This window comes from Megalopta genalis, chromosome 5, assembly GCF_051020955.1.
Source record: "Megalopta genalis isolate 19385.01 chromosome 5, iyMegGena1_principal, whole genome shotgun sequence".
Lineage (NCBI taxonomy): Eukaryota > Metazoa > Arthropoda > Insecta > Hymenoptera > Halictidae > Megalopta > Megalopta genalis.
The window spans coordinates 11,024,343-11,039,649 of NC_135017.1; the positions used below are offsets into that span (position 1 = coordinate 11,024,343).

The window sequence follows — 15,307 nt, forward strand, 5'->3', positions numbered from 1 at the left end:
AATTCCTGTCGGCGGCTCCCACAGGAACGGGAACGGAAGCGGATGGTTGGCGGGATGCCAGACGACACCCCCGACTTCTTTCTCGCTCAGTCATTCGCGCACGTGAGCGTCGAACGCATACAAATGAACGGGAACACGCGGCTGGGGAAGGGGCGGGGGGAGATAGATAAAGAGTAGATAGAGAGAGAGAGAATGAGAGAGTGTAAAAAATTTTTTCCTAGAGAAATCTGGCGCGGGTGAAATGTGGGAATTTTCAAAGTGGGTACTCCGTCTACGTTTGTAAAACGTGAGGCAATTTTTATTTTTTATTGGACGAACTATGAAGCGGATATTCTCGACATTTTCTGGATACATTCTCTCGCGTTCGTGGAGTGGGTATGAATTTTTTTTATTGAAAAATGTGCAGTGGTTGTGTTTTCAAAATTGACGAAAGTAGAAGTACCTCTTTGACAGCGTAAGCAGATGAACGACGAGTAGGATTTTTTTTTTTAAGGAACTAGAAAGCGAACATTTTCCACACTTTACGGGTGCTTTCACTGGTATTCAAAGAGTGAGTACGAATTTTTTCATTAGAAAATATGCGCTGGATGTATCTCTTGAAAATTTACGAAAAAAGGTGTATCTCCTCGGCGATATACGGGAGGGGCGATATTTACGATTTTTTCTCGAACAAACCAGAATGCGGATATTTCTGAAACATTCTGGATACTTTCTCTCGTGCTTGAAGAGTGGGTACGAATTTTTTCATTAAAAAATATGCAGCGGTTGTCATTTGAACGTTCACACAGAAAGAGGAGTGCCTCCTTGACGCTGTAAAAAGTGCAGCGATTTTTACGAATTTTCCTGGAACAAACGAGAGAGCGGATCTTCTTGAAACTTTCCTAGTTCTATCTCTCACATTCAAAGAGTGAGTATGAATTTTTTCATTAAAAAATATGCAGTGAATCTAATTTCAAAATTGACAAACAGAGGGGTACTTCTTTGACTTCTGTAAAATGTCGGACGACCTTTACGATTCTTTTTCTTGAAAAAACTATGAAGTCGATCCTTTTGCAACTTTGTGGATACTTTCTGTTATATATAAAGAATTCAGCATGCATATTTTTATTAAAAATTTGCACACAGTGAGTGTAGTGTCAGGATATTTAAAAGGGGAACGCACTGATGAGGAGAAAAAGAGGGAGATCGATAGGTCAATTGACAAAGAGAGAGGGGGGACAAAGAGAAGGAGACAGATGAATAAATATATATACAGAGAGAGAGAGAGAGAAAGAGAGAGAGAGAGACCGTGGTCGGTGGTAACGGTGCCCGGTCTCGCCCTATCCGGTAGGGCCAAGTAATAATCCTAACTCGCGGGTTAGCCGGGCTTAATTAGAACAGGGGCCGGTGGTTCGCCGGTTATAGTCGCGTCTCCACTATTCGATACCGGGCTCGACCCACCTCGCTTCATTTTCCAGCCTAGCACCGGCGGAAGAACAAACGAGCCTGATAACGAACGACCCGGTCGGCCTCGCGACTGATATCCGGACGCTGCATCGCGCCGGTATTATTACGCTGGTTGCTCCACCGGAGCGTGATGATGAACGTCATTAAGGATGTCACGGGGACTATCAAGTGCTTGCTGCAACGGTGCGCACCGAATCAATCTTTGGGTCCTTCTATCTGCACCGAAATTTCACTGTTGCTCGGGTAACGCCTTTCTTTTTTAGTCGTTAGCGTCGTTTTAGTCGAGGATCCTGTCGACGTAGGTTATTTAGCTACCTGTTCGGTTCTTCGATAGCTCAAAAGAGTCAGCAAAGATCAGTGATGTCATCAGATGACATCAACAATATAATCATGAACTGCTACCACCCAGAGTATGCGTTAGTATAACAATTAATTGAACAGATCGAAAGATTAATATCTCGCGAGAACAGGACACAGAAAGTGAAATTAAAAGCTAAAGAACGAAGCCAAATATAAACGTTTTATTTCATTTTGTTATTGTTTTGTGTATAGTTTTGTTTCCATTATTAATTAGACAGTGCCTTTGAATGATTCATGCTGCGCCAGGTATTAAAAAAATAATTTACAGTATGGACTGAGTTGGTTTAGTTAAAGAGTCCTTTTGACGAAGTTTAGTTACCTCGTGGGTCCTCTCACAGGTCAAAGTGATCAGCGAATGGTGAACAAATTGACGCGCAAATGGTCACCAGAGTGGCCAGTAAATATTAGCAAAGCGACCAAAAGTTGCTAGCGCCCGCAGTACGAATCAGGTCAGCCTAATCGAAAGATTCCTCTCGACGAAGATTTCGAGTTGTTGAACAGTTCAAAGTTATCGGTGAACATCGGCGAATTGACCAGCTTCAGAAACAAGTAGCCGCCTTCTAGACTGCCGCGTCTGCTTTCTCAAGTCCTACGTCCCTGTTATCCTCCTACGAAAATGCAGTCCACGCTTGAAGTATTCAATATTTCCCTGTCTTACCCAACGACAGAGCTCGTTAAACGAGTGATCTCGCGCCCACTACGGCGGATCTAGCACGCGTGCAGACGCAGCGGAACTCGTTTCAGGCTTATTGAATAAAAAGAAGGCGCGTCACGTTGAGTTTCCAGTGCCGGCGGGGCCTCTCTCTCTCATTTTTGCGAAGTGTTTTTCTCGCGACGTCGGCCGACGGAGCCGTGTTCCTCCCGTGAAATATTAATCCGCCGCCCCGGAAGAGTGGCGGAGTAGGACTAACACGGATTCATGTAATATTTAATTATGTCAGAAGGACGCGTCCGGAGGGCGTGGATGGTCTCGAGATTTTTCCGAAATTCCGATCGTTCTCTCGAGTTCGCTCGTTTGCTCGCTTGTGCGCGCAAGCGGGCTGAAATCGGCTGAAAAATTAATCAACGGTATATAGCGAAGTCTCCCTAATTGACGCTCAGATTGTGCGCGAAAATGGAAAATCTGGGGAAAGGAGACACGATTATTGGAGTCTTGTGACTCGTTCTTATAGTTGTTGACAATCGGTAACTATAAAAACGGATAACCAGGCTCGTATAATCGTATCTACTCTTCCCAAATTGTCCATTTTTATGCACATCTGAGCGTCAATTAGAGAGACTGGCCGTTTCTAATTCCAAGATTCCCTAAATGACTCGTTTCTACTTTGTCCTATATAGATGTTTTCACGCGTGCTGTGTCTTCGAAAAAAATTTTCGACCGAAATGAATTATATACGAAAAAAGTAGAGACTTCCGGCTTTAAAATGAGTTAAGTTTCGTTGCTCTACGATTTTTATTCACGAAGTTACAGTATTTTCAACATCGTCGATATTTCGAAGGTTCGAAATTTCGTGTAAAATCTGGAACGAGGTTTTCCATCCACTATGTCGCAAATAAATTTTGTTAGAGAAATTGTCAAACGGTTTTCGAAAGTGGACCCTTCGGGCTTTAAAGTAAGTTTAGTTTCGTTGTTCTACGATTTTTATTCGCGAAGTTATAGCTGTTTGAATATCAACAATTTTCTCGAAAATTGAAACTTCGCCAAAAGTGGTAGACGACTTATTTTTATACTCATCGATTATCAGCGACTGTAAAAATGAGTCGCAAGACTCCAATAATCGTATCTTCTCTTCCCAAAGTGTCCATTTTCGTGCACAATCTGAGCGTCAATTAGGGAGACCTTACTACTGCAGTGATTTTCATTTCGAGTTCAAAGCGCTGTCCCTCTGTTGGACTCAGGTGACATCTACGGCATAATTGTCGGGGTCCAGGTCAGCTGATATTCCCTAATTGACCAGGTAACGTAAGCCCCCGCCGCCTGGCTGCCTTTTTTCCAATTGGCGTGCCCGAGACTACGGCATATTCATGAAGATTAACAGAAAGCTTTAGCTGCGGTTTCAGTGAAATCGGAAGCAGATTGGGCTTTCGGCAAACGTTTGACTATCCTGGGTCACGCGCACGGCAAACCCCCGGCCCTCCTCGTTCGTACCTTCTCTCATAGTAATTGCAGATAGGTACGGGTTAAGTACCATACCCATGGACCGGTGCGCTTGAAACCGGGGACCTCCATTAGCCGCGATAGAGAGCCCGTGTTAAGAGTGTTAATGCGACTCCCGGGGCTCGCCGGTTCGCTGCTTCTAGTTAGGGTCGATTTCGGACGCAAACTGTTCTTCCGATTAGCGAGCGCGAATTTCTGCCTCGCCTTAACGACGTGTCTTCTTCACGGATTTCCTGCTCGTACATTCCGGCCGCACTTGTTGACGACAGACTTTGCCCCAGTTCGACACCCGCGCCCCGTCTACTCCACTATGTTTTACGTAGATTTCGCCGCCGTGCAGATTAGACTTTGTCCGAGCCAGCGTCGGACGAGGCTTCCGAATCAGAACTAGGTCGTTCTCCATTCGTCGCGGATTAGGCTTTGTTCAGTATGCGTTTGTCGCCAGTTAGATTTTGCTGAGCCTGCGTTAGGTGCTTTTTAGTCATATGATAGGACTGCTAAGTCTATATTAGTCTTAATTTAGGACTGACTAAGTCCAGATAGTCATAGTTTAGAACTGCTTAAGTCTGCATAATCATAGTTTAGGACTGCTTAGGTCTACATAGTTACTGGGCAGGATTGCTTAAGTCTATATTAGTTATAATTTAGGACTGATTAAGTCTACATTGATCATAGTTTAGGTCTGCTTAAGTTTGCATAATTATAGTTTAGGACTGCTTAAGTCTACACTAGTTAGAGTTTAGGACTGCTTAAGTATACATTAGTTATAATTTAGGACTACTTAAGTCTACATTAGTTATAATTTAGGACTCATTAAGTCTACATTAATCATAGTTGATAACTGCTTAAGTCCACATAGTCATTGGGAAGGACTGCTTAAGTCTACATTAGTTATAGCTTAGGACTGATTAAGTCTACATTAATCATAGTTTAGGTCTGCTTAAGTTTGCATAATCATAGTTTGGGACTGCTTAAGTCTACATTAATCATAGTTTAGGATTGCTTAAACCTACACGATCATAGGGTAGAACTATTTAAGTCTACATTAGTCATCTATTAGAATTACTTAAGTCTTCATCACTTATAAGTAGACTGTACCTTTATGCAAAATAAAAGTTGCTTACATCACTTTAAAAACTCTGGAACTACATAGGAGTTTCTTTCTTTCCTTTACGATTTTAATAAGCTGCAATTAATACATTGACATTGTTGAACACTTCTAATGTTTAATAATTATAATAATTTAATAATTATAATAAATGCATAAATTCCGCAGTCTAGTTATAAAGTTAGATCCGAATTAGATCTTCAGTAGCGACAAGTCGAGCCGGGATTAAATCACATTCACCACTGATTGAGTCCAAATTAGTTCTCTTCATTGATGTTGCATTCGGTCTGGCTTGGATCTGCCTCGAACCTGGATCAGGTTATCATTGATGACGTATCAGGTACTGCTCGGCCGTCATTGATCACCTCGCTACTTCGACTTCGCTACCTCCGCGCGAGGTCTCCGCTCTACCCCAGATTGGATTTTGATGACAACTGGCAGCCCCGGTTATTTATTCGGCCCGAAGGAGGCCGCCCACGGACTCCTAAAGCCTGATGATTTATCCCCATCGGAATCAGTTCTCGAGACACCGAAGCCACTTTGTATCAGCGGACCCCTAAGGGACAGCTTCCGTCTGGACGGTCCAGTGTTATTGCAGAGAGGATTCGCCGGCGAAAATCCAAAGTACCGGCAGACAAAAGAAAAGTCCCACTAGAAAGGATCGAATGAAATCCCCCCCTCTCGAAAGTCGCCGGCAACAAAAAAAGGCGAGCCTCGGTGACATTAAGTCCCCCGTACCGGAAAGATTAAACACTCCATGTCAAACACACAATTCCATCGATCGCCGCAAGAAAATTCGAGGAAAACAGCGCCGCGTGGCTACGTGGCGCGGCGGGATCGATTTCGACCTGGCTCGGAGATCGATCCGACGGATGTCCTGGAGGGATGCTCTACGGGATGTTCACGGACAATCAGAACTCGCTCCGACGCTGGCAAACCAATTGCTGGTCCCGTTTTTCCAAAACTGACGACAGATTTTCGAGTTCGTTGCAAATCCGTGATATTTATCCCGCCTATTCTTATTGTATGTTCAAGTTAAAAACTGTTAAAAAGTGTGGCTTAGATACTGTTACCTTTCGTCGTGTTAAACGATGGCGACGAGGAAAACTACGCAATCGGAATCGCATAATTTCATCCTGAATCGGTCGAATCAATTTGTGAAACATACAACAGTTTTAGATTTATTTTTTAAAGAAGTATTTTTTTTATTTTCAAAATTATTTTTGGCACGTACATATAAAAATAGCGTATAAATTTTAAATATATATAAAATATATTATGTATTGTAATATATAATACACATAAATATTTTATATAATTTAAAATATATATGTCATTATATATAATATGAACATATAATAATAATATAATAATACACATATAATAATATTCGTATAATATATAAATAAACTATATGTAATATATAATGATGCAAAATAATACTCATATATCTACAGAGAAATTTTACTATCATAGTATATACAGTAATGTCTCTCTAATTGACGCTCAGATTGTCCACAATAATGGACAATTTGGGAAGAGTAGATACGATTGTTCAAGCCTAGTTTCTCGTTTTTATAGTTACCGATTGTCAACAACTATAAAAACGAGCTGCATGGCTCGAATAATCGTATCTCCTCTTCTCAAATTGTCCATTTCTGTGGACAATCCGAGCGTCAGTAAGGGAGACATTACTGTAATGCCGATTTCCTCTTCCATGAAAAAAGAAATAGCATCAGAATCGGGATCCCAGCTCCGAGAAACCTCCGGGACAGTTCTATTTGCACTGAAAACCATATAAAACAACACCGTTATTATTTCAATTGACGTTCCGTCGAATCCGGGCCGCTCTGCGCCGCTGCCACGGGATAACACCGATCGCGCATGTTGCCCGCTCCGTTCCGGCCGTGCGCCGGTGGATCGCTTCCGCGATCAAAGAATTCCACCGGGCGGAAAGATAGACGGCGTTTAATCGATATTCAAGCGATGATCGGGCCGGCGGTGTACGCGCGCGCGCGCGCCCGATTATTTGGATTAGCCGAGCGTGTTCCGCGAGCGGTTTCATCCTTGAACTTCGTTTACCCTGGTGGAAAAGTTCGCGGGACCGTTTGCCGGGGCGCGCGCTGCTGGCCGCGAGCGCGGTCCGAGGGTATCAAAAGAGAAAGTTAGTCTATACTTACGGAATATTGCTTTTAACGCTGCCAGGAGGAGGCCTTCTCCCCCCCTCCCCCGTCGTAAATGTCGGGGCGGAGTTTAGCAACTTGCACGACCGAGTCCAGTTCATACCGGTAAATTATTCAGCCTTTTCAACGGACTTCCTTCTCCTTCCCGTTGGCCCGCATTGTTTCAGCCATTTTTCCAAAACTACGGCCAGATGTCGGCGAGCTAACTGTCTTCTAGCGCTACTTCCAGCTTCCTGGCGTCTCCGCGAATTTTTGGCAGTCGTCCGTGCCCGAGGCTCCAGCCTCCGATCCTTCTAGAGCTCACCGGCCCCTTCGATCGTGCTGGCAGAAAACGTATCTGCGAGTTTTGCGTCGATTCACCGCGATGTTCCTCGATTTTCGCTCGATTCTGATGGCTCGAACATTTTTTCGATCACATACAGTAATGTCTCCCTTACTGACGCTCAGTAAGTCCACAAAACTGGACAATTTGGGAAATCGAGATACGATTATTCTAGCCTTACGGTTCGTTTTTGATGGTTATCGATTGTCAACAATTATAGAAACGAGCCGCAAGGCTCGAATAATCGTATCTCCTCCTCCAAAATTATCCATTTTCGTGCACAATCTGAGCGTCAGTTTGGGAGACATTTCTGTATAACTGCGTTCGCGTCACGATGACGGTTCAGGAGTCCCAGTCAGACCCCATCAAGCAGCAGGCGCACTTCGCCCTTCGAGTTTATTAGGCCCTTAGGTGGAAATTAATTAGGAATGTCTGCGGGGAAGTAGAAGACGTTTCATTGAGAACAATTCGTCCTCTATTTCCTAGGTTGCTCGGCCACTCTGGCCACGTCGCTTTAGCCCCGGCCCCGTCGCGTCGCGTCGACTCTCTTCTATTTCTGGCTTTCGGTCAGCGTCAGATCCCGCGGGATTCCTGCCGCCGCCGCCGCCGCGTCGCGGTCCCCGGCTCGGACGCTTCACCTTCCTCCTTCGACCGCTATCTTCATTTCCATCATGGTATTTCCTAGCGCTATCTCCTGGCTCTATCGTGGCGACGACTCCTTTCTGCCTTTTATCCCCCGTTTGCTTTCTTTCTTCTCGCGGCGCGGCGGTGGCCGTTGGTTGAATCAAACGACGCTCCGGACTCCTTTTTCCGAGGAGATTTGCATTTGACGCTAACGATGTTTCCTTCCCCGGAGCGCATTGAGCGCCGCTGGAAGCCGAAGTAATTCTGCGAGTGAATTATTCCCGGTCTACTTTGAGCGCGCGTGACGCCTGGGCGCGGTCCGTGTCACCTGAGCGAATCAAAAGTTCGGTCCTAGCCTATGAATATTAAGTCCGCGATGAAGATATTAAAACAAACGCCTTCCGCGTGTTGTCTACCAGCGAGCACCTCTCTCGCCGTCTACGTCCCGTGATATTAGAACTCCGGCAACTTCCCGCTGAAAAATCGCACCGCGTTCCGACTATACCCGTTTCGAAGAGCGAAGTTTCTGCTTTTATTACCATAATTGTCTTTTTTTTTAGAACATCTCTGCTGTAGCGTGCCGGCGGAATTGTGAAAATGGTCGATTTCGAGGAATTCTTCAGATTTAAGCAGCTGTACCTACGGCACCGAATTTTCTTTTCGATCGAGACTAAAGCAGATTTGTAGATTGAAATCTTAGCTTTCTAACGAGTTGGAAAAAAGTGATCTACGATTTTTCTTCACCGAGCTGTTGCACTTTGCGTGAAAAGTGTGCACGTATCTGCAGTGCGTTTTGGATTATTTTAATGCGCCAACGGCGCATTTTTCACTTAAAGTGCGATAAGTTGGCGGAAAAAAATCGTTGATCGATTTTTTTGGACTTGTTGTAAAGCTAAAATATTTTACTACAAATCTGCTTTAGTCTCGATCGAAAAGAACATTTTTTGTCGTCTCTATAGCTATGTGAAGTCAAAGAATTTATAGAAGTAGATCGTCTTCACATTTCGATCTGCATTTTCTAGTAAAAATTTTGCATTAGAAAATACTTTACGGACCTAAAAAGCGGAGATTTCGCGCTTTAAAACGAGCCTAAGAAGACGCCGCTACGATTTTTTTTTACAAAGTTGCAGTTGTTCGAATTTAGGCATTTATTGAAGGGTTAATGTCCATCGAGTTATCGTGATGCGAATGGTTCACTTGTCAGTCAAACCGTGATAAGTCGACGAAAAAAAATCGTGGGTCGATTTTTTTGGACCCGCTGTAAAGCCAAGACTTCAATCTAAGTACCTCTGTTAGTCTTAGTTTAGAAGAAAATTTATTTACGGCTGTACAGTTATCTAAATTGAAAATATTTGAAAAAACCGACCATTTTTATTGTTCCACCGACAACTTAGAAAAAACTAATACGAAAAAAGTACCAATCCACTGTGTGAAAGTAGAAACTTTGCTCTTTAAAATGAACGCAATGGGAACGCCGTACGATTTTTTCCCACAAAGTAGCGAAACCGCGAATTCCTATAATGTTACGGACGCTCAGCTTCCAACTAATTTTCGATAAAACGTAGCTAAAAGTTGCGACGACCGCGGGGATAAAACGTTTCGCAAGCCGTTGAAGCTTCCTGGTAGCATTCAATTTTTGATTTTTTATCAGCAGGAGCCGGCGCGTGGGCCAGTGTGTCCGCGCGCGTCGATGGAACCTTGTACCCGTACACGCGATCCTTTGATTACCTCAGCCAGACTATTTGTTTCCGGTTCAACGGCCCGGGAAATGGGTTCAAGATACAAAACGAGAACTAGCGAGCTGGGAGCCCTACGGAGGCCCTTATCAAGATTAAAATCGCTGAAATATCTTTCCGCAAATCGAGCCACTCCTTTTTATTTCGAGTCCCTCTATCAGTGTTTCCTGCGGCTTTAGATTTTCGGCCAGCCATCGGGATCCCTCGAGGACGAGCTGCGCGGGTTTCCGCTCTCCACCGACCCCTGCCTCCCCCCGCCCCCACTCCACCGCTACTCCCGAGTGTTCTCTATTTTTCACCTTGCAGCTTCATTTCGATACACATTTCCACGGGAGAGGGAGTCCGACCGATGGCCGAGTTTTGCTCTTCGACATTCTCTCGCTTAGATAAATTCCCGGGGAAAAGAAAGCTCGCCCGAAAATATATATACCCGGGCATCGTCGGAACTCCCCGGCGAAGAGAGACTGACGTTTTCGGGCGGTGGAACGAGCGCCGCTCATTCCCATTCCGTTTCCCGCTCGAGCCCGGCTACTCGGTATCGCTTTAGCCCCGGCTCGTCTTTTCTCTTCCATTTCTAGCTTTCGGTCAGCGTCAGATCCCGCGGGAGACCAGGTACTCGTGGTCCGTCGAAGGATCCCCTCCCCCTCCTCTCTATCACTCTCTCTCTCTCTCTCTCTTTCGCCCAACCCCCTGTTACCTTTTTCTCCGCCTCGATGTCTCCGGACTTCGGTTCTTTCGATTCCCACCTTAGCCTCTCCTCCTCTTCTTTTTTTCCTGCTCCTTCGTCTGCTCTTCTTCCTCCTCCTCCTCTTCTTCCTCCTCTGCCGTCTCCACTTCGTTCCCCATACTTCAGAGGATAACGTGAGACGACGACGATGGCATTCCCAGGTCCAAGACCCGTTCGTTCGAGTTCGGCGAAATCCTTAAGGACGTCGTTGACCTCCTTTCCCCGACGCTTCTGCAGCTCGCCCGTTTTCAGGCTACAACCCTCCTACAAGCCCTCTCTGCCACGCCGTCCCCCCGCTCCCTCTCCCCCACGCCTCACCCTCCGACACTTACCCCCGGGCATGCTCCTCTTAACCGGACTGTGCAGATTCAATCTCGGGTAGAGCGGATCCTGTCGTCGTGGCTGCTGCTGCTGCTGCTGCTGCCGTTGCCGTCGCCGCTCTGCCTAGTCCTCTGGACTTCGTTTTCCGTCAGGCCCTATCAACATGCCCGAATGTTATCTCGTGATTCCTCGCGGAACGAGTGCCCTGGCAAGCGCGATTTACGTGATAGCGTATTGAAGCATCAACCGTTCCCTCGTCTCACGGAAACACGCCGGCGGAGGGAGCGGGAAATGTACCTGGACCACCTGGACCAGGATGTTAGTCTCAGAATGGAGAGAGAAGCGAGCTGGGATTTGTATTATGGCGCACAGAAGAATCGCGCCAATCAAGGGTGGCAATGATATTGCGATGAAATTGGTTGCAAAGTTGTCGGTAGTGAGCCGGGGTGCTGATAGAAGTTGCTACTGATAGGATGGGACGGTGGAATGATGGTGATAGAATAGGGTACTAATTTGCTACTGATAGATTAGAGTACTCTGTAGTCACCAATCAAATAGGGTACTAATTTGCTACAAATAAAGCAGAGTACTATGTATCCCTTAATAAAATAAAGTACTAATTTGATATTAATAAAGTAGGGTACTCTATAACCACCAATAATATAAGCTACTAATTTACTATCAATAAAATAGTGTACTAATTTGCTACTAATAAAGCAGCCACCAATATAATAGGGTACTAATTTGCTATTAATAAAATACAGTACTATGTAGTCCCCAATAAAATAGGGTACTAATTTCGTATTGCTACCAATAAAATAGGGTGCTAATTTGTATTCTAGTAAAATAGAGTACCATATATAGTCACCAATAAAATAGGCTACGAATTTCCTACTGATAAAACATAGTACTCTATAGCCACCAATAAAATAGAGTACTAATTTGCTGCTAATAAAATGCAGTACTCTGTAGCCACCAATAAAATAGTGTACTAATTCGCCACTAATAAAATACAGTATTCCGTAACCACGAATAAAATAGGGCACCAATTTGCTGCTAACAAAACAGTGGTAGCAGAATGCAAATAGCACTGTGTCGCCGCTAACAGAATAGAGTACAAGCAGCGGCAAGTCTAATAAAACGCGACGTGTCAACACTAATAAAATAAGGTCGAGCACGGCCCCGCGGGATATGTAGTACGATGAACGAAATTAGTGTGACGCAGGTAGCTCTGACAGTTCCACCGATGGTCTGCCAATATACGGTGATGCATGAGAACGGCACTGATACCGGCTCGAATTTTGCGGCCATTTATGACTAATACACAGCAATTCTATGGTAGCAGAAAGGTTGCTGGCAGCGATTGCCGCCCGGGTAGAGGGAGCTAGACCGTTACAATTATCTTATCGAATTCGAGGATTGCCGGGCGCATTTATCTTCCGCAACCACTCCGTCATCGAGAGCGTTATCGGCGACGGGTAATTTAACTAAACAAACCGATTCCGCAGCGAACGTCGCAAACAGGGATTCGATTCGACATCAATGAAATCTATTTAATGAATAAGTCCCATAAGTCATCTCGCCACGACGCCCACCGAAATCATTTGTTACGGCCATTACCGTTCGACACGGGCTCGTCGTCCACCTCGAGCAAACAAACCGGTCGCGCGTTGCCGCGCGTTCGGCTGCAACGTTGCACATTTCACGAGCGACGTCCCAATTGAATGCGAATCGTTTCGCGGAAACGGCGCGACGTCGAATTAAACAACTTTCGCGCCCCGATCGTCTTCGCTTCTACGATCGCTTTCTACGTTTTCTTTTTTTTTTTTTTGTTTTCTTTCGTTCTCGCGAGATCCGATCCAGGTGGAGAAGTAATTTTCTCGCGGGCGAATTCGAAACACGTGCCGCTCATTTTTCCATCGAATTTTGACGGGAACCGTCTTGCCGCGTGCAGTTTCATAAATCCTTATCACTGCACCTCGGGGCGGCAACCGTTTGACTCGAACCATGCAATACATGTTGATCCCCGAATTTCGGCCCGACGAGCGACGCGATATAAAACCAGCTGCATCGAGGATCGCGGTTTCTCCGAAACAATGGCGTTCATCTCGATTAGATCTGCCAATCTCCCGATTCATAGAGCAGATCGTTGTTAATTTGATCCGTAAAGTTGCGTCGACGTTTCACATCCCCCGTCGTTCTATCGCTGTTTGCAATTTCCAGGAGTTTCTTTTTCCCCCCTTCGGATACCGATTGATTTCGACGGAATTATGGTTAAACAGGCGAAACCGTATTTCGAACGGTTACCGAAAATCGATTCTTCGCCGGTGATACAGAGCAACGGTTGTCATTAATTAGTTAATTTCCTGATATTGATTCCGGCATTCCCGACAGACGGAATTCCTTTGTCCCCGTACGTAGACCCATGGAAATGAGGGAGGAGATACGTTGGTGAATGGATTCTATAGAGGCTGAACGTGTATTTTCCTGCCATTTAGTGAGGAAATAGTTAGGATAGCGAAACCGATAAAGAGACCGCCATGTTGGAAGGCATTAATTAACATATCCGAACAAGACGTCAAGTCAGGTGTACGGGGAACTACGGATTCCGGCGGGCTTTAAGCGTATTTCGGGAATAAAGGTCATTAATCCTGATTTGCGTTCCAAACCGAGAAACGTCTGGCCCGCAAAATACGGAGCAATAACCGTGGCGCGCCCGGGAAACGCTCCGTTCGACCGCGAATCTCCCTCCTCCCGTCGAAGCCGGTACCGCCAAAAATGGGCCAACGAAATCGGAGCAGAAATTCGGACGGAGTCGCGCATCGGACCCCGTAATATTTAAAAAAAAAAGGCCACGGACGCGCGCATTTTTTTTCCACCGGGAGAGACAGCGCGTCGAAAAGAGAACGCGCTCTCTACCGCAACAGCGAAAACTGAATGAAATTTCTCTCCCTTTGAAGTTCCCACGATTGCATTGTTTCTATTTCTGGCGATTGCGTCCGCGAATAAAGGAAACAGAACTCGCGAATTCCTTTCAAAATTTCTATCCCTCTCGACGCACGCCATCGGACGACGCACAAAAACCCTCGACAATTACCTCGTAATTCCCAGGAAGCTGCTGTTTGTTTGGGCGCGTCAAAGGAACTGTCGCTGTCAGGGAACAACGTTGAGAACCGCTGGCTCGGCCTTTTGGATGAAGCCTCTCGTCAGGTAACATGGTTTTACGGTTTAACGATTCGCGCAGGAAAATGTTTCGAATGCTCTGGCGACGATGGGGAACGTTCAAAGATGAGAACCACTGGCATAGGGTTCTTTTAGAGGTGAATCTATTTCCTACTTCACAATTTGAAAATGTGAACGAGCTTCGCAATTTTAAACGAGTTGCTAGTGTGGATTTTCTTGCTGGACATGGATAATGCGAACATGTTGAGAACCACTGTCCCGATATTCTAGAAAGTTGGCTTATAGTGAGTTTAAACCTTGGTTATGTGGACAATATCCACAGAAGTCGGTTTTTGTAAACATTCCATTTATAATGCGGACAAGTTTGAGAAATGCTGTCTCGATGTTCTAGAAAGTTAGCTTAAAGTGACTTTATTCCTTGGTTTGAAGATTGGAAATATTTTGAAGAAGTTGACAATGTAAAATTTCCTGCTGAAGATGATCAATGTTGAATACTTGAGAACCACTGGCTTAGCGTCCCAGAAAACTAGCATAACATAAAGAATTGTGTTCTCGGTTACCGATTTAAAATATTTGGAGGGATCTCTCGGTGCGAACTTTCGTAATAAATATTGCTAACGCTGAAAAATTGAGAACCACTGACTTTACGTCCCAAAAAGCTAGCACAAAGCGAAATTACGTTCTCGTCCACCGATCCAAAACGTTTGAGACGACATCTTGGAGCGAAATTTCGATCTAAAGGCGACTAACGCCGAGAAGTTGAGAATCACTGCCTTGATAAACAAGAAAACTATCACGAAATGAAAAATTGTCTTCTCGGTTATCAATTCGAAATGTTCTAAAGGGCTTCTCAGTGGGAAATATCGCGCTAAATTCGACCAACGGTGAAAAGTTGAGAACCGCTGGCCGAGAGCATGCGTCCCCGGCGAGAAAATAATTAAAAATGGCTCCGCGCGAGTCACGTTTGACCAAGATCGCTCTCGGCCGGGAAGAAATCCGCCGGAGGAGCGACGACGGAATGCCGTGCAGCGTTTTTGCGCGGGGTAACGATGCAAATGTGGCGTCGCCGAAAGAAACGAAGACGAATAAGCGTGACACCGCATCCACTCGACTTCCGCGGCGACGTTGCTAGCGGGCCC

At 45.3% G+C, this 15,307-nt stretch overlaps 1 protein-coding gene across 1 annotated transcript in view; it reads left to right on the forward strand.

Annotated features, from left to right (window-relative positions):
* The window catches only part of LOC117221014 (uncharacterized), a 404,219-nt gene that overhangs the window by 79,087 nt on the left and 309,825 nt on the right, over window positions 1-15,307 (forward strand). The window lies entirely within an intron of this gene.